Source organism: Falco biarmicus, chromosome 12 (assembly GCF_023638135.1).
Source record: "Falco biarmicus isolate bFalBia1 chromosome 12, bFalBia1.pri, whole genome shotgun sequence".
Classification (NCBI taxonomy): domain Eukaryota; kingdom Metazoa; phylum Chordata; class Aves; order Falconiformes; family Falconidae; genus Falco; species Falco biarmicus.
The window spans coordinates 5,060,445-5,087,015 of NC_079299.1; the positions used below are offsets into that span (position 1 = coordinate 5,060,445).

A 26,571-nucleotide genomic window follows, 5' to 3' on the forward strand; every position below is an offset into this window, starting at 1 on the left:
CAGCACAGCACCTCCCTGTACATTCTCACTTGTTTCTTCCGCTGCTGGATGACCTCTAACAAAGCATATCTCTATTCCCACGAAATCCAGATTTTTTCCTCATGATACCAGCCTCTTCCCTCACATAACAGGGGCCCATTGAGATAGGAATAGTGTGTGAAATTGTGCCCAGGGCCTCAGGCAGGGCAGGCGAGAAGCTGTGCCCTAACAGGCACCCATGGGAAGGGTGACGGAGCAGGCGGAGCACCAGCGTAAGTCTCCAGGCACCACCAGCCCACCCTGTCTTTGCAGGGTTCATCCATCATAGCAGCTGCAATGTGCAAATATTTACCGGGCAGGGCTTTGGCTGCTTATCGAGCTAGCAGCGGCTGCAGGCTGGTCACAGCCTTCTGATGCTCCCTCCACATAGGCTTTGCAACCACCCACGCTTCCTACATGGGTGCTCCTCAACCAAGGCAGAGCACTGGAGGAACCTGCATACTCTCCTCCTCTCCCCACGCGCTGGTCCTGCACAGCTGCTCTCCCCAGTCAGAGAGCCATGGGGCTGATCTCCAGCCCCACAGCCAGCCGTAGGGCTGGGGTGCTCTTCACCCATCCCATGGAGACGTGCCCCAGAGGAAGCTGCTGCTCTAAAACTGCCATTCTTTGTGAAGCATCGCTGTAGACTTTCCTCCACCAGTCTACAAATATGAAGCTAGGGTGAAAGTGTCCACTGTCTGGTTCCCAGGAGCAGGTGCTATTTGCACTGGGTCTGGAGCCAAGGGAGCAGGGAGAGCCCCAGCACCAGCGGCTGCAGCGCTCGGGGCCATGCCCAGTGCTGGCAGGAGCAAGGCGGTTGAGGCGGCTATTAGAAGCTATCATTAGTCTTCAGCCAGGGTGGCTGCAAGACAAGGAAGTGATTAGGAAATGGGAATGTGAGTGATAAGTCATCTATCAAAAAGACTTATTAACCTAAATGTGTCAAAGAAGTTTCCACTGAAAGGAGGAAATTTATTTTTTTTAATTCGGGCTGGTTTAAAAATGGAGAAAGACTAACTTGTAATTTATTATTATTTTTTTAAATGTAACCAACATTGCTTATCAAAACTTCAGATACGACGTGCTTATTTGTTCACTTGCCTCCAGCTTGAAAACAACCAGCAGTAAAGAAGGGCAGATGGGACCACAGGGAGAGCAGGGCGAAGAGTGTAACTTTTCACAGAAACTCTTGTTCCTGGGATTCCTTAGATGTTTTCTAAGAGGCTAACACCGCTGCATCGCTCCCTGTCTGCCTCTTGCTTTCTCTGCCTACACAGTCTCTTGCAGGCAGATGCACTTGCACTGCCTGTGCCCCAAGCTGGGAGGAGGTGAGCCAGCGCAGCCTGATAACTACGTAGCAGCAGTTCGCTTGGTTCCCATCCAGCTGGCTCGGCAGACCGAAAGTGCACGAGTGTGTCTGTCAGCGAGGACTGCAGACAGAGCCTCGTTGCCTTTTGGTGTCCCGGAGATATGATACGGGACCTTTAGTTCTGCTAGGAAAATACATTCAGCTCCGGAGGCAGCTCTGATAGACGAGCGCTGGTTAATCTTGCAGCCTTGCTAAGGTAAGACATCGATGCCTGCCCTGCTCAAGGTGACCACATCTACAGCAGGTGACACAGCTGAGCGCAGCCTGTGTTACAATGCCGTGGCCGCGGTGACGCCGTACACTGATGTTAGTTTAAAGCAGGAGGAGGTTGCCTGCATGAGGAGGACACAACAGAGAGCGGTGGCTGAGGCGATGGTACCAGGTCCATGCACACATTTATTTTTCCAGCTGTACCTCTGCTTGCTGAAGAAATGACTGCATCTGGCTGCCCATCGCTGACATCCCCTAAATATTCTGGTTCCTCTGCTCATGGTGTGGCTAGCTGAAAGGGATCCCAAGCAATTTAAGCCACAGTTGTGTAAATGGACAAAATCTTGACTTTTTTCAAGCAGGACTTCTTTGAGAGAAGTGGCTTAGGCAGCGTTCCCATGAGCAGATCTGAGATGGTGAGAACCTCCAGCAGGGAGGCTGTGAAGAGCAATTATTGCTGAACTAGCTGCTCTTCGCAGACTCGCAGCCTGCAGCTTGGACCAAGCTGACACCCATCATCTCAGTGCTGCAGCACCCATGGCACCTCTGGCTCAAGGAAAGACTTTGGAGAACAGTAGGTGAAGTTTTCCTCCTTTGCCCACACTGCTGGTGGCTGCATCTCACCATGACCTGATGAGCATGGTTGGCCTCGTGCTCTCAGGTACAACGGCCTGCATGATCTCTTATGAGTGAGAGTGCTGCTGGTCCATTTATCTAGGCCAATCAATCTCTTCCCTGAAAAAAATGATTGCACCTTTCAAACAACAATACGAAATCAGCAGAAGGGACAGCGGTGAACCACCTACCTCCAGGAAGCATGGCCAGAAGTGTGAGGCTGTTAATAGGAGAGGTGTGCTGCTGTTCACGCACACGGTGTCTGCTGCATAAAACCAAATGAGATAGCAGTTCCATGTTTGATTTTATTTCTTCTCACTTTAAAATATCCTGGGTGAGAGTCTATATGTTAAGATGTCTTGGTCCATGTGATACTGAAGAAAACCGGTGAGTTTTGTGGTCTGGTGGGCCACATCAGTGATTTCCCACAGCCAAAACCTGCTACATTAATATCTACATCTGGATGTAACATTCTCGAAGTAATTTCTGCTTGGAATCTAGGACTTTAGTTTGGCCGTTATAGAGAGGTTTTAAGATGGCCTATCTTAGGAAAGGAGTTCCTCTCCTAAACTTCAGGAATGTTCATACATGGGGTTTTGATTTCAGCCCAGTCTGTGTTTCAGATCTCCCTGGACAGGACAAGTATGTAATTTTTAGTCTCTTAGGGGAAGAAAAAGCAGAAGATTCCACACTAGGGTGATTTTTTTTTCCTTCCATCAGACTTCATTCTGTGTAACCCACTTAAGTCTATTAGCTTTCTGCTTTCCGTGGCAACCAGGACCTGCCACCTTTCTCTCAGGAGCGAGTGGCTGGTGGTCCCCATCCACCATGTAGGATGCCTCCGCACGGCTGCTGCCACCGCTCTTCCTCCGGTATCCTGCGAGTTGTGTGTGGGATTGGGGCTGGGCGGAGGTGACCAGTGCCAAGGTGTGATGCTACCAGGGCTGAATGTTTGCTTCAGAGTCATAAGGCTGTAAGAAATCAAGCAGCACCAGATCATTCCAACCCACTGCAACAATTTACTGTGGAACCAAGAAAGAGAATGAGCCACAGAGTTGAAAAGGCTGGAGCCAGTTCCTGTTGTACCCCTTGCAAATTCATTCCTTCCCCAAGCAGCAAAAAATAACCTGGCTCTTCCACTCCCTCCGACAAACTCCAATCATTTTTATAAGCAAATACCAAAAGCAAATCAAAATATTTTGGAGGTCCCGAAATGTTGATTCACTTCATGTTCCAGCCGTAAAGGAAACAAAGGGCTAGAGATCAAAACTGTTTTCATAGTCTTGTCTAAAATGGGAAAAGAAATCATGGCAACTCAAATGTGTTTAGATAAACTTTGCCTCTATTTTTGAGTTTATGCCTGCCTACCATGTTACTTTACAGGTGTTGATTTCTGTCAGCGCCAGAGGCGCGGATGCTGTTGGTCTTCTGCTGGTTAAGGCCCCTTTGTCCAACTTTTACAAGACCAAGAGCGACCTGCCCTACGTTTGCAGGACCAAAGAAGCCTCTCGGGCTTTTCAGAGTTGAGGTCTGCAAGGTGCTGCCATGGATTTGGGTGCCTGTTGGAGCTGGGTTTGATGTTTGAGCTCTCTCATCAGCTGTTTCACCCCTCAGGGTGTTCCCAGACCACAGGGGTAGGTGGGGGCTGGTGTCAATCCTGCTGGAGGCTGGGTCCCTCTGGAGCAGCCTGGCTGCACCCACGCTGCATAGCTCTCGACTTAGGTCTTTCCTGGGCCATGAGTTATGGCCTTGACACATCGTTGTTATTTTTCTGTGGGGTTTTGTTTCTTTTTTTAAATTTTTTTTTCTTCCTCAAAAAGCTTGAAGAAATGTGTGTGTGGGCGTTGTAACTAGACAGGCTGGTGCTTTCCTAATGTGATGGTATGTCTTGCATGCTCTGGGTTATCGTGTAGGAATATGCAGAAGAGGTTAGTGTGGAGGGTCCCAGAGGAGCGCTGAAGGGCCATCCCAGAAGAAGGGACCAAAACTGGGGCCTTCCACAGCAGCATTGCCTGTCTTGTGGGAAATGTAGGGTGGCAGTCCCACCATATGTGCTCGTTTTTCCTTCTGGAAGGAAGTACTTTGAGCAAAGTAGGAGCAGGTTGCCCAGAGAGGTGGCAGATGTCCCATCCCTGGAAACATTCAAGGCTGGTTTGGATGGGGCTCTGAGCAACCTGATCTAGTTCAAGCTGTCCCTGCTCGTTGCAGGGGTGTTGGACTGGATGACCTTCAAAGGTCCCTTCCAACCCAAACGATTCTATGATTCTATGAATATGCGATGTGGTTGATCAGAGACTTAGGGCCTGGCAGTGAGGTAGGAAACTAAGCTATCTGTCAGTGTAGACATGCTTATTTACATTTTAAGCCATAATTGCATTGCTGGGTTTCCAAGAAAAGACGGGAAAAATTAGTCTTCTGGATTCAGTGGCTGTGCTGGAAGAATTCAGCCAGAGGAAAGGAGGAGGAAGTGACTTATTCCTCCTGAAAAGGTAGTGCGGTGAAATACAGCGTGAAGTTCAGCAATGGTAAATATAGCTAAATCAATTGAGTTTAGTTCATATCCTGAGAGCCATAAACGTACACAGGTGAAATTTTATGAGCTTTTAAAAAGAACTTTATGAGCTTAGAGGGAGAAGCAGTATAATTTGAAACCAGCAATGGAAAAATAATGTAATATGGATTGTGGCATACCTAGAAAAACCTGTTAACCTGTAGAAGAACCGTAAAGCATCAACAAGAAGAGACAGAGGGACCTCTTTTATTCTTCTCCAGGACCTTGGTCCAATCCTCTTTCGAAGCTGTAGTACCCATTGCAATTACTCTCTGGGCAGTCCAGGAGTCTGAAGTACTTGTGAGCCAGTGTCTCAAAGGGAAAAAGTGAACAAGAGGGAGATGTGCAGCCTGGTAGGGTCTGCTAGCTCTCCAACACCGCACCCTCTGGTTTTGCTCCTGGGAACTAGACTTTGCCCCTCTGAACACTTGATAAGAAGAAAGCAATGCTCTAGGACATTTAAAGATGCCTGATCTTGTCTGCTTGGTCCGAGAAGGGTGGCCTGTAGCCTCACCTGAGACATTTGAATACCAAAATATACTGTCTCCAGAAGCTCTTCTTCTCTTCTATGAGTCGATTAAGTGCCCATAAGAGCAGAGGAGGGCTCAGAGCTGTGCAGGCTCCATCAGGTAACTGGCATTTAAGAGACCAGGACAGATGTTCCCCTGACCACTGACTCGTCCTGGATTCCTGCTGAGCTCTGCTAATGCCTCAGGTTGTCCTTGGTACCTCCTGCTCTATGCTGTGTTTCAGCAGAGGCTATCGGTTCCTCTGATCACAAGCCAGGCTGAGGAAGCTTTTGGGGAGGGGAGCTCGCTTGTGGCTTAGTCAGTGACAGGCTGGTCAGCTGTGCCATCAGCTGCCGTTCAGCCAGCGGCTGCGGTGAGACAGGGCCGAGAGCCATCCCTGGTAATTACCAAGCTGACTGAGCAGTTTTAAGTAGCAGCACTTCTACAAGGTCAAATAACCTGACATCATGGGTGAGTGGGATGCGGAGCGGGTCGCCTTGAGCTGGTGCGGTCCTGCTCGCTCCTGACAGCGCTTCCTTAGACCCCTTGCTCTGTTGAGTGTGGTAAGGCAGGCTGTGCCCTACAGTTACATACCAAAGAAGAAGTCTTTGCACCTAACAAACCCAGTCCGGTTCAAAAACAGACATTCAGGAGTGGATTTTCAGCAGACAGCTAGATCTAGAGCAGTAACTGGGGCAAGAGCCTATTGCTGACCTCGTCCCACAGGCAAGAATTTATGCTAGAAGAGATGTAGCCACCCAGCACTGCATTTGAGACACGGTCTTCTGAAGCGAAGGCTTTATTCCAAATAAAACATTTCCCCCATGTCACTAATCAGATCTGGCTTTTATAGAGAAGCCATCAACAGAATCCTCGTATGGTGCTAATATCTGAGCTTTGCCTTCCTCAGTTGTGTTTGGTTATATATGTGTGTATATATATATATATATATTTAAAGCTCCTCTTGTTAATGCACCAAGTATGTGCAAGCAATTAACAGAAGATTGTGTTTGATTACAGCTTACAAGAAAGTCTCCAGAGTAGTGTTGATTACTTAGTGAGCAGCCCTTTCAGCCATGAATGGTGACCTTGGCAGAAGGTCCTGGAGACCATGGAATTAATTGAGAGAATTTTAATAAAGGCTGGTGCATGGAAAAAAAAAAATATCCATATGAGTAGTGCATTGTTTGCTGGTGACGATACGTTTGGCAGACACCTATGCCGTTACAAATTCAGATACTGAGTTCATTGCTGAGCTGTGCTTTCAGGGTACATTCGATGACACGCTAGAGAAAGGCAGCTTTGGAAAATGTTCTTTGATATATTCTGAAAGATGTTTTGCGGTTTAACAAAAGTGTAGGATCGCTTAATGGGAGTTTGTTGTATTTAGCCAGATGCTTTCTTGGAATAGCGTTTTTCCATGGCATCATAGTTACAGAAGTGGTTGCGAGCACATTTGCTAACTCATGTGGCCTGAATGAGTTTTCTTAATGAAAAAAATAGCTGTACGCGTTGGCTCTATTTGCTGCTGTTCCTTCATAGTTCGCTTTTTGTGCGTGCTCTGATAACTCCCCATGTCTTTAAATTCACTGAGCCTAGTAAAGGGGGAAGAGGAGAGATGTTAGCGTGGTTGTAACTCCCTACGCAGGCATGGCTTCAGGGGGCACATGTATGTGCTAATACTGTCACATGTATGGGGTGTCGCACAGTGTCTGCAGCGGTCACATCATGTACCAGCAAATGGTGTGTATTACCGGGTGCTTTTCCCCAAAGTGACAGTACTCACCGAAAATAAAGGCTGAAAGGAGCCTTCATGCCCTGACTTCTCTTTCTCTGCATCGAGTATACTGAAGGGACAGCTGTATTATCTCTCCTTGCGAAGCTGTAATTAAGCAGTTGCATCAATATCTGTTCAGAGACCCTGGCCTCTGTAATTATAGAACTGTGTCTTCTTGAAACATGAGGCCCAGGTCTGTGGGGAACCCTGAGCAGTCCTCTAGGACCTGAGGTTTTAGTCAAAGCCCACTGAAGGCTTTGTTACTCTTTGTACTGGCTTGGATGGGGTTTAGATCGAGCTCCTGAAATCCAGTGAGTTTAGGTAAATAGGCAGCAGTAACAAGTTGTTTCTCAAAAGCTCGTTTTGTCATCAACAGAAAAAAAGCACTGCAGACGCTCAAGATGCATAATTCAAGCAATTCAAGCATTTTTTTTTTATAATTTTCTTTTGAACAGAGAAAACATTTTCTCAAAAATACCGGAACTTGGAGGGTTCTGTCAACTTCAAGCAAAGCTGCCCCTGCTTCCCCATCTCTCTTCTGACTAGAACCTACTTTTTTCTCGCTATTTAAGGTAAAATGAGATGTACTATTAGCACAGTGCAGGAAGATTTACTCTAAAGGGGATAAAAACCTGAAAATGTGGGCTAGACTGGGAGCCAGCATGTAACTGGCAAGTAAGCAGCCCGCTCCTATAGCGTGGGTTTGAAGTTATGCTCTGCTTGGGCTTTTATGCTTATTTTTGTTAACGTTCTCATCAAACGCCACCAAGGGGCTAGAAAGGAGCCAAAATATCCTGCCTGAACACCTGCGAACTTTGGCTCTGGAAGCTGATGGGGGCATTGGCATGATGGATGGGAGCGCTGGCGGCTCGGCGCGGTTTGGGGCTGGGGTGCGAGCCTGGCACTGAACTTTGCCTTTTGGGAAAGGCCAGCTCTTCCCTGCCATCCCACCACGCGCCGGGATGAGCCAGGCGACGGGGACAAAGCGTCACACAATGAGGAGTGTTAATATGAGTAATTATTGCAGTATGTCACTGCGCTATTTTAAGGCTGCTCGCTGCATGCCAAAGAGCGCTCTGGGCAGGGGTTTCGTTACAAAATCCTGCCAAAGCACTTCCTGAGGGGAACGTGATAAATATAGATAGCAGAGAGCCGGTCTGAATCCATTACAGTGCATAGCAGCGGTGCGCATGCCTTAGGGTCCTCAAGGCTCATAAAGCAGAAGATAGTTGACTTGGCCGAGGTCCCTGAATGATTTGACTGACTCCAGTGAGGGATTTTCAGGTAGCGTTTCGATATGGGATATAAGACACGCCGGGGAACTGGCTCCCAGCTCTCCCTAGCAGTGCTGCAGGGGTCACTTTTATTTCTGGCCCTTGATTAATGGATCCCTGTCAGATGTTTTAGGCCAGTCGCTTTTCTCTTTTGTTACACAGCTTTGTCGCTGACCATCTGCACAACAGTGCTCATTGCATCGTGTCGTGGCAGAAAAAATAAAGAACAAAGGAAAAATGTCTGGCTTTTAAACTCTGTCTTTAGAGTGGGACCATTCTCAATTGCACATGTCCACAAGCAGCATTGCCGCTGGTTTTGCAAAGCAGCTTTATGTTCTCCTCGCTGTCCCCCGGACTGCCAGAGGTGCCTAATCCAGCTGTTGTATCTGCAGTGTTGTCTAAGGACTACGGAGTGACTCTGACTGCCCGTCTCCCAGGGCTGTCAGACCTTGACTTTTCAGGTCATACCAAGTCATGACTGCGCTGAAGTGTCTGTACATGGGGGTCTGAGCAGGGTCACCTCGCCTGACCCAGTCCATCTGGTAGCCCTGATGCTGTGGCAGTGGGGACCACTGTAAGCCAGTGATCCCATGGGCACAGCGAGGGCTGTGATGGCTGTGGTGTCTCTGAGAATAGCAGCAGCACTTCTGAAGCAAAGTAGCAGGCCTCGTAGGATGGCTGCGTACTTCATAAAGGCTGATTTTCACCACCACTCCTGTTGCGCAGCACTCAAAAGTGTCAGGAGGGGTTTTGTGTCTCAGTGGGGTAGTGGAGCTGGGGGGCAGGAGTGTCCCCATGGTGATGCAGGAGTGAAGACCTGACGACTGTGTTACTTCTGCTTGGAAACCTGAGGTCCCTCCTCCAGGATCTGTCTCTGGGGGTTGCTGACACTTGTTTCCCTATGTTGATGTCGGTTGTGGGCTGTTGGCAGAGTGTGAGATCGATGTTCGATGTGCCTGTCCTGCTTGGCACCAGCGCACCCTCTGCTGAGTCCTCTCCTGCTCCAGACCCAGTGACCGAGGCTGTTGTGGAGTCTAACTTTAGCAGGTCTTATGCATTTCTGAAGCTGAACATTGATTTATTTAGTTTGAAACTTTCTTGTCTCTAAGTCTGTTGGACTCTTCCATGGAATGCTCCTCCAAGAAAGCCCTTTGAGTCCTCTCCCCATCCTGGCCTCATAAGTGACTTCATCTCCTCTCCCAGCAGAAACCAGGGAGCTTGCTCAACAGATGAAGTCATGAGGAGCAGTGGGGAAAGCTGAAAAATGGGGGCCATTCTTCCTGCAGGACATCCATTCAGGGACAGCAAAACACCCCTTCTGTAATAATTCCTTGCTGTATTTCCCCTTCTCACCCCATTTCCCCTAATGTCCTGGCTCCTGAAGCCACCTGAGAGAGCTCTGGGACAGGCCCTGTGGGTTCCTTTTTGCCATCTCTGTTCTTCTCTGTTCATCATCTGCCTTCTCCTGTTCCCCCATCCCAACCAGGCGCATGTTTCACCATCTCCGCACTGTGCAGGTCTCTCCCTGCAGCACGTGCAAGGAACGGAAACATAGCAGTAAGTCAAAACTTCCCATACCTTCCAACAAGTGCGTCGTGTTTCATATGCTTTTCCAGAAAACACCCATGTGCTTTGAAAATAATACTGCCCTGATGGCTCTAAAGGCTCGAGGAGAAGTAAAACACTGCTTAGCTCATGGAGAGGGGTGATGGTGCATCAGTAGCAAATGAACTTTGGCGTCTGTATCTAGTAGACCTTATAGCTGTGTGGGCTGCAGAAGGAAAGACACAACGTTCATAGTTATTTTCAGTTCTTTTTCTTTAAGGGGTAAGGCTATCATAAATTCAACATTGCTCGTACTAGATAAGGGGATGGGTAAGTATGTGTATGTGCTTCTTGATATTTATTATTTATTTTATTATTCATGACAAGAAACCTGGATCAAAGTCAAAGCCTGTTCACTTACCTCCTGTATAATTACATGGGAAAACAAAACCCCAAACCGCCTTGTTAAAGTCTAAGAGATCTGATTTGCTCCTAATTTTGTTACAGGGCAATGCAGACCAGGTATCTAGTAATAAGTCTGAACAAAAATGCAGGAAAGGGTGTTCCAGTGAGGTGATGCCTCTTTGCAGCGTCTGCATTGTTTTGGTTGTAAAGAATAGCAAGCGCCTTTGCAGTAGGGAAGATGTCTACTCCAGCAGTTTTGCTTCTCTGCAGAGAACTCCCTGTACCTGCCGGGAGAGCTGGATCAGTTGACTGCCACCTACTCTGTTTAATCATCTGTTTTTGTGAGTGCCGAGAGCTGGAAAACAGGAATAACAACATATTTAGAAGTCTGATCCTTTCTCATGACCCACAAAGACTGTTTCCACCGCTCATTCCAAAGGGAGAGCTGCAGGTAGCGGAAGTGGAAAAAGTTATGAGGAAAGATAGCTGTGAAGGTTTGATTTGAACATGTTCATCCCAGCTAAAAACAACGATTATTTCCACTTCCCACCCTCACTGTCCCAAACAGCAAACTGACCCGCAGCTGCGTGTGAAGACATGCTTTTGACATACTTCTCTGTAACGCACGTAAGACATCAGGTGGGAAGGGAAGATTTGGGAATCCCACCTTCTTTCCATTCCACCTTCTTTCCACCCTAAACCTCCCCTGTTCTCTGAGGTCCCTTCTCCTCTACAATGCACACCTTGACTCCTCCGCACCGGGCTTCAAAGGAGCTGTTTAAAAAATGGTGAGTTATTCCAAGCCCCAGAAGTTACCGTCTCTTAGCCACAACTATAAAAAACAAGACCAACCATGGCAGAGAACATGCACCAAATAAATGCCGGAGTAGCTCCTGGGACCTGTCACACTGGTGTTATGCCTATTGCACTTTCATTTTATCCCTTGGTTTCGTGCAATGGGACTAATGGGTGGGCAGACCAGTCTGCAGCACAGAGAACTGATTTTGGTGACAAACCCTGACTGTCACCATGGGACGTAGTGACCTTCAGACTTGCGTACTTGCCAGGCCTACAGCCATCTGTAACTGAGGAGAAAAGCTTCTTGAATAGAAAATTCCAATCATTGACCTCATTAGGACAAAATTCATATTTTGTGGGGGGAAAAAATGAACAGTAAAGAGCTGCAACTGGGAAGCACAACCTTGAACTGTGACCAGAGGGGAACTGGAAAAACCTGGAAGTTATGAATGAATGTCACATTTTTCCCTTATACAAAATCTAGCATTTTCTCTAGAGATTGGTGATTTGTCTATACTTCACAAAGCTTACAGCAGCAGGCCTCAGAGCTGCATTTTTTAACATTTTGATTTGTAAGAGCCTACAGATTTCCCAGCAGCGCTGCTCTCATAGTGAAACCAAGTCTCCTGCCAGCATACCCACTTCTCTTAGTGTCCTGTGCTGGACCCCCCCCAGAGCTACTTCAACACCCTTGGGGACCTGCAACAGGGTGAACACCTCTGTTCTCCAGTTCTGAAGCAGCATCCCAGTTTGAGGATTCTTTTCCAACCTGAACAGTGTGCATGGAGCTTTGGATTATATTGGAGAAGGTGGTGCTCTGTCTCCATCGTCACCTGCCCAGGAGAGCAATATATTGCTTAAGAGCAGCAAGTAGGGAAGCAACGGCTGCTGTCATGGCTCAGCATCCTGAAAACTCCCCAGGGGCAGAGAGCTCCTCCCCAAGCAGAGTACAAACTATGCTTGAAATGCCTTTTTTTTTTTTTTTTTTTTAATTAAAAAATACCGCTCTGATCCGCCTTTGCCACAGCACAGATTCCCTACAGGCTGAGCAGTCCCTATCCAACTGAAACACATGTTCAACAACAAGAACATCCTCTGCCAGTTATTTAAGCAAAACGCCTAGTGAATCTGTCGGTGTGGGAGCTGACTTGGTGCAGACGAGCCTGGAGCTTGTCTGAGAGATTGGGGTCTGTTTGCCAAGCCAGTGGGACCGCCAGGCAGTGACACCGGTTTGGTCACAGCCAGTCATTTTCTCTCCGCCATACTGACACAGAGCCAAGCATAGCACTGGAGAGCTTCTCCAAAGCCACGTAGCTCGTGCTGCTGGGGACAGCCAATTTGAAACCCCATGCACGTCCAGTTTGACCAAGACTCTTCTTGTCTGAGAGTGCTGGTGACCGAGACCAAGGCTGAGCTCCCATGGAAATCACACCAGTGACATGCTGTAGGTCCTTGGCCAAGCAATGTAACTTCGCAGTGCTTTGGTTTCCCTAATTGTAAAACTTAAGTAAAAACTTTGAGGTAGTGTCTGACAAAAAGCTGTAAAGGTCTGTGGAACTCGGACTCCCTCTGCTCCAACAACAGAAGATAACCCAATTCAATCAGCTATACTGCAATTCAAGGGCTAGTCAATATCTGTACACCTACAGGAACACAGTAAATACTGTGTACATGCTATGGAGTGGTACCTCCATTTTTTTTCTCACTTGCAATTCTTTAGATATTTTTTTTTCACCCCTTCTCTCTTCTTTTCTCTCTTCTTCTCTCTTCTTTTTGTCCCTCTTGTTCCTTTTGTTCCTGTTGTCCCTTTCCTCCCTTTTCTCTTTTTTTTCTTTTTCCTTTTGTCTTTATTTTCTTTTGTCTCTTTTTTTTTCCTCCTTCTCTCCCCTTTTGGCTAGTAGTATGCATAGAGAAGGTATAGAAAGGGCAGTAGAGTAGCAGCAGAGTATGTGTATAACTTTAGCTTTCCATGTATCGGGCTGGGTGAGCCACACGAAGTTCACACACAAGCACCGGTTCCCAAACCCTGGAGAGCCTGAGAGTTCAGGTTGCTGCTTGACCATTTGGGCTGCAGAATCCCTTAATAAAAAGACTGGTTCAGCTCTTAGAAACATCCCCTTTGCAATTAGCTTTCAGACTTTGGTCTGAAAGCAGTGGCTAACTGCTTTCCTCTTTTTTTCCCCCTTCCTCATCTCACTTCAGAAAATCGTTGTTCAAAGCTGTACCAACTGCCAAACCCAGAAGAACCTACAGCTCCTGCCCTGTTCTGTCCGAGGGCGTCACTATTGCTCTCTCTGGGGCAACAGCCCGGCTACCATCCACATGCTTTTTGCTACAGCCACAGAAACAGGTGAGTGCTCTGTTCAGCACAGTGGTGGTAAAGGTCAAAGCCGAAGCAAATCTGGCTTTGTCTGTTGTGGAAGCACCAGGCAGGTGGGAGGGAACAGCCGCACAAAGCAGCACTGGGTCCTGTGAGCAGCGAGGTACCACAGGCAGAGGGGTGTCCATCCTGTCAGTCAGTAACTAACCTTCTAGAGGCTGGGAGAAGGACACAGCCCCAAACACACATTCCCTGACATACGCCATGTCCAGCAGAGGAGAGATTCTGCTGGAAACCCCCTCAGTGATACCAACCCGCACACCTGAAGCCCCGTGTCCATGCCTGTACAGAAGACTCTGCAGTCAACCGGCAGCCTGTTTATCCCGCTTATTCCCCGAGTACCCACTATTTTTGTTGTGTCCAGTAAGAGCCAAAGGTTCCTACACTGTATCGAAGGAAGTCAGACTAGAGGAATGATGAAACGTGGACGTGCAGCAGCCAGCACGCGGGGATGCCATGCTGCTGCATGCCCTGCTCGTCTCCCAGGCCGGCGTACAAGCGCGGCCGGAGGGAGGCTGAAGCTCCCTGCAGATGCTAACGGTTGGGATCTCAGTTCGGCATGCTCTGGCTGCACCCTGGCAGCCTGCTCCAGCTGCAGACACACATGGATTTTGGTGGCCAAAGCCTTCGTCTTTCCTTAAGAGGTTTTGGTAGAACAGTCTGTGATGGTTTTTTCCAGTCGCCATAGGTTTTCCTGGTACAGTCAACCCGCTTCATCGCTGTCTTGCATAGTCACGTGCATTGGGGTGAGCTTGGTGTTAGGTGCATTGTCAGATTTTTTTTCTACAGCTGTGCTTTGCCCTTCCATTGGTAGGGTATCACAGCCCTTCACCCCTCTGCCATGAGCTCTGCCTTCTGCAGTCTGGTCCTCGCCTAATCAAGGGAGACAGCTTTCCTGTTGTTACTGTTGAAGCTGCAATAAATAGCATATCCATTTCTCCATTTATCTGCTTTTTGAAATCCAGCCTGTAATGCCAGCAATAATTACTCTGTTTCTATATTTAGAGATCATCAGCACCTCATGAATATCAAATTGTACTGTTATTATCTCTGTACAATATGGGCCAGTCTCCCATCAGTGTAAACATTTATAACAGTGATTATCGGTAGGACTGCTAGAGATCCCAAAATAGACAAGGCTGAACAGGAGTCTGCTGTTATTTGTTTACTGGGAAAGGCAGGGGGAGAGGCAGAAGAGCCAGCTGAAGGCCTGATAGCACAGAGCCCACCTCCCACCGCTGTGGGGAGGCTGGTGCGTGGGGAACCCGACCTGGCAGGACCATTAGGAGCAAGTGCAGAGCGCCCGCCGAGGCCAAGCACCACCTGAAATCCTCGGTGCTGGGCTGCCACCTGCACAGGCATCCTTCCCCACAAGCAAATTCCTTTGAATGCTTCCTTAGGGTTTGTTTTCAGTCTCTTCCCTTGTCCGGGAGAAGGTGATGCTTAAAGTTCTAGTCTGACCAGTTTGGTAAATCATAGAATGTTAATTTATAAATTAGGGACTCAACTAATTTTACTGTCAGTGTTTAGCTGGCCGAGGGGAAGCGGTTGATGTCTCTTTGTGCCAGGCAGTGGCTGTGTCTGAAGGCCTTGGCCCCCCCCCCGGCAGTGCTTGCTGTTGGCTTGGCATGAAATCGTGCTCTGAGCTCTGGCAAACAGCAGGATGCACAGACAGGAGGGTGGCGAGAGCCTGCTGGTACATGGTAAGGGCATGGGGTGAATGCCAAGGGGTTTTTGCACTCACTTGTTGGTTTGCTCATATTTTGATGGATGTGCCGTGTTGCATTGAGAAGGGCTGATGGAAACCTCTGTCAAACAGCTGAAGCTCAGTGGGTCTGGCTGCCTCCTAAGAGACCTTTTCCCTCCTCTGAATCTCCAGCTGAGGAGACTCCCAGGGGACAGTCACCCCCTGCCATCAATCTTTCAGAGCTGTCAGGGTGCTTCAGTAGCTCGGCTCTTGGCATCGTTTTCCAGCCCTTGCTTGCCCTGATGTGGCCCTGGTCATATATACTTTTTTCCATCTGGATTCATACCTCCCACCACAAAGGCTTCACTGTCATTAATAAATGCAATGCTTAATTGAATTACCTTTTGCTTTCCCTCGCTTTTCCCTAGATTTTTCGCTCTGGAGTGTTTACTTTGCAGCTCTGTTGCCACCTGGGCATGGCTAGGCAGAGCCACCTCCTGGCAGGATGGCAAGCAAAGCTCCCAATCTGCTGGCCCAGTACTTGCTTCTGCACAAACGTTTGCCCACTCTCCATGCCACATCCCCAGCCTCCAGGCTGGGTTACATCTTTCCACCCCAAAATCTATGCTTCATAATAACTGTTTTGTATATACAGTGGAGGTGCCAAAGCCCAGGTAAGAGAAAATTGCATCTGGTTCATTACCAGGGCTTGGAAGATGCTCAGTGGGAGAGTGACCAAAGCGCTCAAGGGTGGGCAGGTGAGCTGCTTGGCGACAGGCTGGTGGCACTGAGGGACACCAGGAAAATGGCAAAACCCCGTGAGCACAGGCAATGCTGTGAAACTGCAAGGCTTGTTATCCCACAGTATTTTACCCCAGGATAGCAGCATATACACACCCAAGTGCACCCTTTAATGTCTCGCTCAAAACACTTCAGTAACACCAAAACCAGGCCCCAGCTCCGCATTTTCTGCTCCAGCTAGAAAAAAAGTTAGTAAATAAAGCTGGCTTCTTATCGGTTCCTTGTCTCTGAAAGTGCTGTAATATACCCGCCCGGCAGTTTCTGTGCTAGCTGATTTTTAGAATCAGCTCTCTTTTCAGAGAAACCTCTGCCAGAAGAGGACATGACTAAGCAAGAGAGGAAGCTCAACTGCAGCAAAATGTGAGTGAAACAGAAGATAATTACCGAGTAAACTAGTACTTGTCTGTTCAGCAGGGGAAACAAGTCTAGATCATTCTGGGCAGCTTTGGAGGGACCTCGCTGGCCCGGGGAGGTGAGCAGTGCCCGGAGCAGGAGCGAAGGGCTTGGGCTGTGCAGGGCACCTGGCGCTTTCATCTCTTGCACCAGGGGATGTGTTCTTCCAACAAGAGAACTCTTGTATGCATGTTTGTGCTGAAGAACGTTGTCTATGTTTGGTTTGGAAAAGCTACACTTGCTTAACAAAACCTGAATTTATCCCTGTAATCCTTCCCTGCATCTCCATAGCCAGATTGGAGCAGCCTGTGGAAAAAATTCCTGTCTATTTTCAGAAATAGATAAAAGCATTCAGATTACAGAGTGCAAATCTCAGCTCGAAACGGCTGGAAAAATCCATTCAGCGCCACTGTCACTGACCCCCACGACCTCTCCAAGTAATGAGTTTCAGTCGCCTGTGCCTCCCCCCCACGCTGACTCCTTCTCCTGCCGCTGCTGCCGGAACTGCCCATGCTCCCAGCATCTGCAAAATGTCAGCCTTGCGTCCCACTGTGTATCCCATGGGGAGCGGGGAAGGAGGTGTTATGTAAAAGAGCGTAGTTTGTGGAAAACGTTATTGATCTCACTGCTCGAGACCATTCATGGGATCCTTTTAGTCTGGCATTCGCATTCACAAATTTCGGACAGCACTGGCGTGCCAAGGAAGAAGGGCTCTTTGCTGCAAAAATAAAAATGCCAGGAATCCGCCTCATTGCCCACACTCCTCTCAGGGCTCTGCTCACTGCTGCACCTGGAGCTGGGCACAGGGTCATCCCTTCCACTGCTGGGAGCTCCCAAAGCAAACGAGACTTTAGCATCACTTATTAGTTCGTGAGACAGAAGATACAACGGAGGGGATTACTGCTCATTTAGAAGGATTGTGTGCTTTAGGTAGCCCCTGAAGCCTGATGAATTCCTGCTCGTAGTGGATTAGATGCCCTGTTAGCAAGCAAAATATTAAATACCATTGCAGCCAGCTTACATCTTACTCATATTTTGCTTATGGATTACAGGGTGCGTCTTCGTAATTAATACCAAGGAAGAAGGCATCCAGATGGACTGCAGCTTTTGAAAGATTAACCTTGATGTGATCTCTTTTTTTAATTTTAAACTTTCTTTTTCTTCCTATGATGTTCAGAGCAGACCTGGGATGCTGGTAGCTTTGTGTCCAGCCCGTCAAAGTGTCTAACAGAAATCCTGTGGTCCAGCCTTGGGATTCACACAGCTGATGATCACCGCACTTGTGTCTCCTCTGCCAAAACCGGGCCAAATCCTGGGAGGTTCTGGGGAACCTGTTTTGGAGCTGAGGGTGCTTTAGATGTCTTTCCTTCTGTTTCAGGATGATGAGCAGGACAGGAAAATCTAAAGGAGCATTTGTGTGGCAAAAAGAGATGTTGGAGACATCACCTGCTCCGATGATGAGTACGTGGTTCAGGACGGTGACGCCCCTGGGTGTTGCTCCTAGCCCTGCTAACCAGCAAGGACCTGGGGGAATCAGCTCACTTCGTTAGTAAACTTAGAAATTATCCACTTCGCACAAGTGACAAGAGGCTTAATTTTTATGTATCTGGTGTGGATGCAGAGAGGCACAGAACTGAGCACGCTGCTGGTGAAATACGTGAACAGGGGACAAGGTATATCAGCAGCTCACAACTACACTCATGGGATAATTGGTTCTTAAATGACTTTAAAAGACTTTGAGATCTTTGATTGAAAGACTTCAGCAAGGCAGCAAGTGTGATATAAACACAAATTATGCATCTATTGTATGTCTATGTTCCGAGCTGGATTTATGTCTGTGGACATATACATGCATGTGTACTTGCATGTCCTTTGAAGTTGAAACACATCTGAACTGAACATATAAGTGAAGTGGAGAGTGTGTGCGTGTATGTGTGTATATATATATATATATATGTATACAAACATACACCTTGTGTATTGAACACAAGCACCAAAATACGCTGGAAAGCACAACACACATATTGCACTCTGCCTGCAAATCTAATGCTAAGGTCAGAATTTGTTTTATCCCACTGCCTTATTTTTAAGGCCTAGAGAAATACTCACACTAGCCAAAATAATCCAGCTGTGACTGTTGAGCTCACATCAGTATTTTCCACATTTTTCAAGCAGCTGTCATATAAAACTTTCATCTGCTGCTCAGATTTGTAAAAATGCTAGAATCGCACCATTTTAAAAATGCAAAATCACTCTTCTTTTAAGATATTATAAACATTTTTTTATCATCGCTAACAAGACCTATACTGTTATTGAAAATAGTATATCTGAATCAAAGGGTATAACTTCATTATTTCAGATAATGGTACACAAACAGGGATACCACAGGAAAGGCCATTATTGCCTATAAAGGTTAATTAATTTAATTCCCCTTAAAGTAGTCATGAAGGGATACATATTGATTCAAAGTTACTGGATCTGCATATGTGGAACGCAGGCTGAATATGTAAGCCTGCACTACACCTATATATAGACATGAAGGCATTCATTAGAAAGTGGAACCAAATTGCAGGTTGCAACAAATTTATTTTAAATCCCTACAGAAGATCTGGAGGTGTTTCCATTGCGATCGTGGGTCTGAGAACTATAACAATGCTTTCTTCAAGTAAGAGAAATGAATGTGGAAATCCAGAAGAAGATTCAACTCTGACCCATTTGGAAGATAAAATAAGCCTGTGATATCCTGTTCATTCACCAGGGAGTCATACTTATCACTGAATTGCTACAGCGAGCCAGAATACAGGTATTTATATGTTCTGTATGATCCAAGCGCTTAGAATTGCTTTCGACTGTGGACTTCAGTGGAGATGAATGAAAGAAATTAACAGGACCACTGCGATCCAGGCTCCTCCCGCAGGGTATAATGACCCCCGGAATACCTCCCGTGTACATCATTCCAGTCTGTCCCAGGAGATCCCAGGCATCGTGCAAACCCTCCAGTAGAGAGGTCACCGGAGCCACCGCTGCCGAGCTCCCCCCCGCTGCTGCCAGCTGATGGCCACTCAACAGCGAACAGCCACATGGCGCAGGTGTCTCGTAGGGCCATTCGGATGGGCGCTGTCTGGGAAAAAAAGGGGGGGGGGGGGGGAAAGGGAGGGAAAAGGGGAAAAAAGCCGGGGGGGGGGGGGCAAAAAAGGAAAAAAAGAGAAAAGAATAGAACTAAAATGGAACACTTCAATACTGGTAGGAAAGGTGAGTCCTGTTCCAGACACTCTTCCCTCTGCCCACGTAACGTGTTGTGTTTGGACAGCCGGGACAAGGGCTGGAAGTGTTCTCCAAATGCCGGGTAACGCTCTTCACTGCTCCCCTGTGACACTGACCAGCCAACACGGCTTCCCCTGGGCATCAGCCACTCATCGGAGATGAGCGACTCTGCCCGGGTGAATGCCTATGGACAGTTCGTGTTGCCTCCCTGCTGCCATTTGGACATTCTCTGTCTTTTCCACGTAGTCTCCTTCAGCCCTGGCTCCTGTCTTGCTGCTTCTTGCTCTGGAGTCAAGGCCATGTACAGTTTTTTCATGGCCTTTTTTCTCCCTTTTTTCAACAGGGAGATTTCATGAAATGAGAAAGCGCCTCCCTTTTCTTCTGGGAAAGGTAGGTTTAAGGAGGCTCAGAAGGATTCTCTTAGGTTTTCTGATTATGTTTCTAAGTTTAAGATGGGCACAAAGTATAAATTAGTCAGGTAAAAGGCTGTAACATGCAAAACCTGGAAAACATCCAAATCCCTCTCACTTAGCATTTTCCATGTACACCTTCCCAACCACTTCTAACTCCACAGCTTCATCTCTAAGAGTAATGCTTAATTCTGACTTAGCTGAATGTGGTGAAGAATCTAGCCTAGAGCTAACTGACTTATTGTCCAGCCGTTGGTTGTTTCAGTGAAGTCCGAATAGACCCACTAAGACAGAATGGAAGGGAAAAGCACCAGATTTTGTAATTTAAAAGCTGTCACTCTCCTAAAATTGGCTAAATGGGTTAAACCATCTAGGCTTTTCAGAAGATCAGTGGTTACATCTTCAGCCCCAAATCATTTACAAGGAGTTGCAAATGATGGCACACATGTAGAAATACCTCTCATGGTAAATACTGCCTTGGGCACAACCTAGTCAGCACGAAGCAGCAGCCTCCAAATCATTCCAAATTAGAGTAGGGCAGATTACAGCAACACAACAGACAGGAGAAGTGAGGTTCCTGCCTCCAAACTGGGGTGATGCAACCTCCCGGCCAAGTGCAACTGAGAAGATAAAAACAGTTGTGGAAACTGCAGTCATTCCTTTCCAGCCACCTGGGACCAGAAGCCTTAAGGACCCTTGTGCTCAGGACATACTGATGCAGGCATTTGACTTTTATGACAGCCTCTTGGAGCAAGCAGCATCCCAGTTGCCCGGGAAAGGAAAGTGGTCTGTCTTTCGCGTACCTGGATTGCTTTAATGACATGCCTTAAAGTGGGCTGGAATGGTGTTTCTTCCTCCACCTCAGCCTGTAGGCTCTACGAGGAGCCAAGAGTGTGGCAGGAGTAAATGTAGTGCAAGAGGGTAGACCGCACTCCAGTGCCAGTTTGTGGATAACTGGATGTGGGTTGATGGCACGCTGCTGCCTAAACTCCTGCCTCGCAGCTCCACGTCACGTGGCCTGATTAGTCCCAGGGGTGGTGTGGAGCATCGGCGTGTGTCAGCACCAGGTTTTTGGGTGGTTGCACAGGCAGCTGAGAGCTCTCCTACCTGTAGCACCGGCAACAAAGTTTGGGGTCTTCCATCGCAACCTTGGGCATGACTGCTCACTGATCCTGACCCGGCGTAAGGTGCTGGAGCCATGGGGCTCTCCCTGGGGGACCTTTTCATCAGAGAGAGGGAAGGGAGGGAGGTGGACCCCTGCCAATAGATCTGAAAAAGAGGGCTCTTTTGCTCATTATCTGGATATATATTGCCATTGCTGGTTTCGCCTGGCTTTATGACCGTGCTCCCTCTTGCCTAATAAAGATCTGGGAATGCAAGTGAGTGGTGGAAACCCAACTCTTTAAAGAGCTCTCAGGGAGGGTATGTTTAGTTTTCTCAGGTTTCTAAATGGAGATTGGAATTTAGTCCTTTATCAAGAGGGGCCATGGGTATATTAAAGCCAGAGATTTTTCTCAGCTGTTAACCACCTGGCAGAAAGGTTACACTAATTACATGCGATGTATTTTCTCAAATTTTCCTGCCTCTATTACGAACATGAGGCTTATGTCAGAGGAGCCACTCTGACCACTGGGAAATGCAACCTGTCTTATCCACACCTCAGTTCCCAGATTAACCAGGTGACAGAGAGACTCTCACCGGAGGCGAGGTAGTGAGACAGAAATGGGCAGGTCACGGAAGGTGAGCGTGGCAGAAGCGATGTGATTCTGTTCCCACAGAGCTCCGTCACAATGTCTGGGGCGGTGAGCTGACCGGCACCGTGCCAGCGGACGGTGCGCAAGTCTGTGTGGCTTGGACCTTGGCTTAGTAGGAGCAATGAAAGCAATTTTTATGCTGTGCAAATGGCTCTCTACCTTCCTCCTAATGCTCCACGGACATTTTTGGGGATTGTGAGAATGATGGGAATGGTGAAGCAGATGTTGGCTTGGTCCAGAGAGGGCAGAAGAGAAAGGAACAACAGGTGGGAAAGAAGCCAGGTCTGTGATGAGTCTTCAAGTTCTCCAAAAAATCTGTGCCCCTCTAGCAAATGCCACAGTGTGGCTAGCCATCCCCTCAACCCCTGCAGCACCACTCATGCAAACTGGAGTGTTTGGCCTTTTATTACTTTCCCTTATGTAGTATTTTGTATGGTTTTGCAAGGGTGCCTCACAACTTGGACATGTTAAGCTGTGGGACAGGCTTTGGTGGAAACTTACGGCGCTAGGATTTTCCTGGAAAGCAGCAGTGTTAATTTCTATTTCCATCCAAAAACAAATTGCCCAGAAGTGACAGTGGCAAAACCAGGTTTTGGTAGAAAAGAAGATCATTGTCATGCTTGAAATAAAGAAGCACAATAAATTGTTACAGTTAAAAAGGGAGAAGAGTAAAATATTTGACGTTGTTCTTTCAAATTGAGACTTAGGCTTGAAACTATACTGTGGGCCGAAACTCTTAGATTTAATGGCAGATCTTCTGACATACTCCCGCCAGATGCTTCTGTAGATTGGAAATGAGCAACAGGGAAGAAATATGGTATTTTCTTACATGATGCAACAAGATGTTGTACTTCCTGGCCACATATAAAATGAATTTACAACAGAAACATGCCAGAAATGCCTGAGGGTAACACTAGCCGTAGCAGAACACTGAGTCTTTTTTTTTTTTTCCCTTTTTTTTCTGCAGCATTGAATAATGGGACTGAATGTCATTTTTCTTAGAACAACCACAGGATGGGTGGCTGGAGAGTGATCAAGGTTCCATGCTTCATAGGGCACATCGGGAAAAAGTTACTGTGTAATCAGATCTCTTGTGCACATACATCCTCTGTCACACACACTATGATAACTCTCGAGGTTATTTATTGCAACAGACCCCTACAGTGATGACATTATGAAATTAATATTATTACTATGAATAATTGCACCATTTTTCTCTGATTCTTGTTACTCTTGTTTTCTGCTAATACATGCATGTCAATGCTATTCATTACCGGAGTGACTGGAAATGTTTCACACGGTTTGCAATGGATAGTTTTAACATACTCCAAGCAAAGGGGAAAAATATGCCTTGACTCTTTTTGGCCTTGAAACTATGCAACAGACTTGCAAAATATTTAAGCACAGGGCTACTAGGTCTCTGTTAAGGTCACCGTAACCTATAAAAACACTCCCACTGATTTCATTAGGCTTTATATCAACACTGAAAAGACCAGAACCATCAGACCTGCCTATTAATCCCAAGAATGGAAAAGTCGGATAGCCAATCTCATAATGCACGTTCAATAATAAATTGACCTGCACGGAGACCTGTGTCTCAGACAGCTGAATGGCAGGGCTGCGCGGTAGGTGATGAAGAACCATGCAGCAAGAGGGGCAGATTCAGGTGCTGGTCCCTTTCAGCTTGAGCAATGCTTTACACTTTACACAGGGAACAGGAGAAAACACCACTGGGGAGTAAGCTGAGAGACCTGGAAGATCTTAATGCCTTAGTTAAGGCTTTTTGCCTTGGTGTCAGCTCTTCCACACTGATGCACATATGCTTTCCTAACCACAATGCTATCCAAAGCCTCCATCTTGGTTAACATTTCATCATTCACACTCCAGGAATTATCATTTCCTCTAGACATGCTGACAAAGCTCATTGTTTATGGCTCACAGCATGTCAGAACTGCTGGTTTTGCTTTGGACTGCAAGATGTTTGGAAAGCCACACGCTTTTTCTGAAGCCGGCTCAGTCCCCTCCGTGCCAGCCTCAGCTGCTGCATTCGCTTTCGCCCAGAACGCTGGATCCTGTCCATGATGAGCCAGAGCAGAGAACGTCAGCTTGAGACAGACCAAACAGCACCGGATTTCACATAATCACAGCCAAATTCTTCCTGGCAGCTACATGTACAGCCTTTCCAGCGGAGATGGCTGGTGCTTTTCCACCTTGCTCCCCTCCTAACCCATGGATCAGGCTGGCTGAGGAGTGAGCCAGCGAGGGTGATCTGGAGATGTGCCCATCATGCTGTATCCCCCCAACGCAGGGGAGATTATGGCCCTTCCTGGCAGCAGTATCGCCCATGGAGGGATTGTGACGGGGGAGGAGGCCATGCACCACCCCTTCTGGAAAAAGAAGCGATCTCCAGCAGTGGTCCTGTGCTCTAGGTCTGCCTGTCCAGCAATGGGGGCAATGCCTGGCTGCTCACTGACCTGCTGCGACGCTGCGGCCATGAGCGGCTGCTAAGTGTTGCAGTTGGAGAAAGGCAAGTCACTGTTTATTAGTTTCTGCATTTCATATGACAGGACAGACATTTTTCCGTAAGTCCCTGAAATCTAAACGAACATGGAAAACACAGGACTAGTCCTGCAGATCTGTACAACGTTACCTCTGGCTGCATGGCTGAGCCCTCATTTCAGTCCAGGAGGAGCGAGAGCTGAGTTTTTGATGAAGACTCAATTTCTGTCTTGCAGGGAAAGTCCTGAGCCACATAATCTCATCTTTCCAGCTAAAAGATCTCCTGGATGACCTGTCTCCCTCACAGCAGTACTGCAGGCAGGAGAAGACACACAGCACAGGAGCTGTCTGGGGTGTCTGCACAGGAGCTGAAGCCACTCAAAGGCAGTTCTGCCTGCCCAGGGACAACAAATGGTCCAGGCAGAAAGGGGGCAGCTACATGCCATGAGCAGAGGCAGAGCAAATGTAATGAACCAAGGGCTGTAAGTCCCCCACAGAGCCAGTCAAGGGCTGTCCTCAGTACATAGCGATTTGTGGCCGGGGATGAGGATGAGCAGGGTAATGGCAGCATTCCTCATTACATGGGGCAGACGTGCTCAAAGGTACAGGACACATCCTCCACAGGATGGAGGTCCCTCTGCATCTAGTGGTTGCTCCCAAGGTTGGGTTGCTCCCCCCATGGTAACCCCAAAAGGACTAATCCAGCCCAGGGAGGTATTAAGGAGAGGTGGCACGTTTGTTATCACTGGGAAATCAGCCAGTGGTTTGAATGTTTTTTGGGAGGGCAGAAAACTCCTGAAGGTCACTGGAGCTGTTGACAAACAGCAGCTTGACCACCAAGACCATAGGAATGCTGCCTTTCCTTGTTGCCTGCCAGCATCTCACTCTGTCTCACTTTGCTGCCTTGGCCTGACAAGCCCCCGCGGATGTGACCTGTCGTCTGGAGCTTGTTATCCCATGTTTTATTTGCACCACACTGGATCTGTCCAGGTGATTAAACAAAAGACATATTTTTATTATTGTTGTTGTTTTTACTGTGCAATTGCTATGTCCTTTATTAGGGCTTTGCTTTTCCTGTGAGGAATAATCTCTGGAAACTTGGATAGGATCCTTTGGCTCACACTCGAAAAGGTAATAAAATCCTGGGAAGCCAAAATGCTTCTCTGTTGTTTTCAACAAACATTTTTCCCGTCTTGAAAAATGTGCTTCTTGGTTCTGATTTGTTTCCTGATTTAGGCAAAATTTCTTCCTAACCTGCCACCTTTCTTCCTGTCCAGCAGAGCTGGACATTTGAGAGGCTGTGAGCAGTGCTCAGAGGGCTCCACAGACCTCACTTCTGCTCCCCACCACACTTCTGACTCTCCTTGTAGTTACAAGGAAGCCATTTACTTCCTCATTGCTCCACATTCTCCATTTGCCACCTTATGATATAATATTTACTTACCTTTTCAAAGCATTTTAAATCTCTGTAGGAATGCATTATAAAAGTGCATTAGCGTTATTACTATTTTCCATTGTGTAACTTTGAGAAACGGTTTACATAAGGCTGGCTCCTCTATCCCCTCTCTGACCCCCTTCCGTTGTCCTGGTGCTGCTGCCTCCTCCCACAACAGTCATAATTAAGCTCTGGTTTCCCAGTATCCCCCTCAGGCTCTCACCCAGACCTTGGGGAATAACCATCCAGTCCCCTTATCAACAGTCCAGAGGTTAGCACTCTGGATTCAAAGTTCCTGCTGCTTCTCTCTCAGCACCTCTGTGGAACGTGCCTGCATTAGAGTCCCAACACATGTTTTCAGAGGCTCCAGAATTACTTGTATGATCTCAAAGCCCCTTTTTCTGGCATCTCTAAAGTACCCAATCAACAACAGACTTGGGTATTTCCTTCTAAGTATGACATATGACATGAGTTTTATCAGGAGGACATTTGTAACGTTTTACCCCCACACTCAGGCTCAACTTTCACAAAATACAGCAGGACCATAAGAGCAGTCAAGTAGTAAGAGTGAAGCTCCAAATGAGAATGCCGTGGCCGAATGCTGATGTGCTACTGACTGTGACCTGCTTTCTCCACCACTGCATTTTGTTTTTAGTAGGCAAGTCAAATTTTTTTTTGTTCCTTTTTTTTTCTGTCATGCCCAAACACCTATTTCCAGTGAGATATGAAAGGCTGCCAAATAGCAGGCACATGAACTAACACCATGGCGTAGAAGCTTGCAGTAAATGGGCTGGCAACAGGAATCTGAAGGGTGCAAACTAGTGAGATTCCTCTGTGCTCTTCCTCCTCTTTCTGTTCCTCCTTTCTTGAAGGATAT

General features: G+C 47.4%; 1 long non-coding RNA gene across 5 annotated transcripts; it reads left to right on the forward strand.

Annotated features, from left to right (window-relative positions):
- The first annotated feature begins 1,120 nt into the window (after positions 1-1,120).
- LOC130157771 (uncharacterized) lies at positions 1,121-26,448 on the forward strand. Of its 5 annotated transcripts, none has more exons than XR_008825030.1 (7): positions 1,121-1,583; positions 13,274-13,421; positions 16,239-16,299; positions 17,711-19,421; positions 19,940-19,986; positions 22,728-25,390; positions 26,210-26,448. It is a non-coding gene; the product is annotated as an uncharacterized LOC130157771 (long non-coding RNA). The 5 variants fall into 5 exon arrangements; XR_008825031.1 differs by lacking the exon at positions 16,239-16,299 and having other exon boundaries at positions 17,711-19,135; positions 19,237-19,421; XR_008825029.1 differs by lacking the exon at positions 16,239-16,299 and having other exon boundaries at positions 17,711-18,005; positions 18,936-19,421.
- The last annotated feature ends 123 nt before the right edge of the window (positions 26,449-26,571 follow it).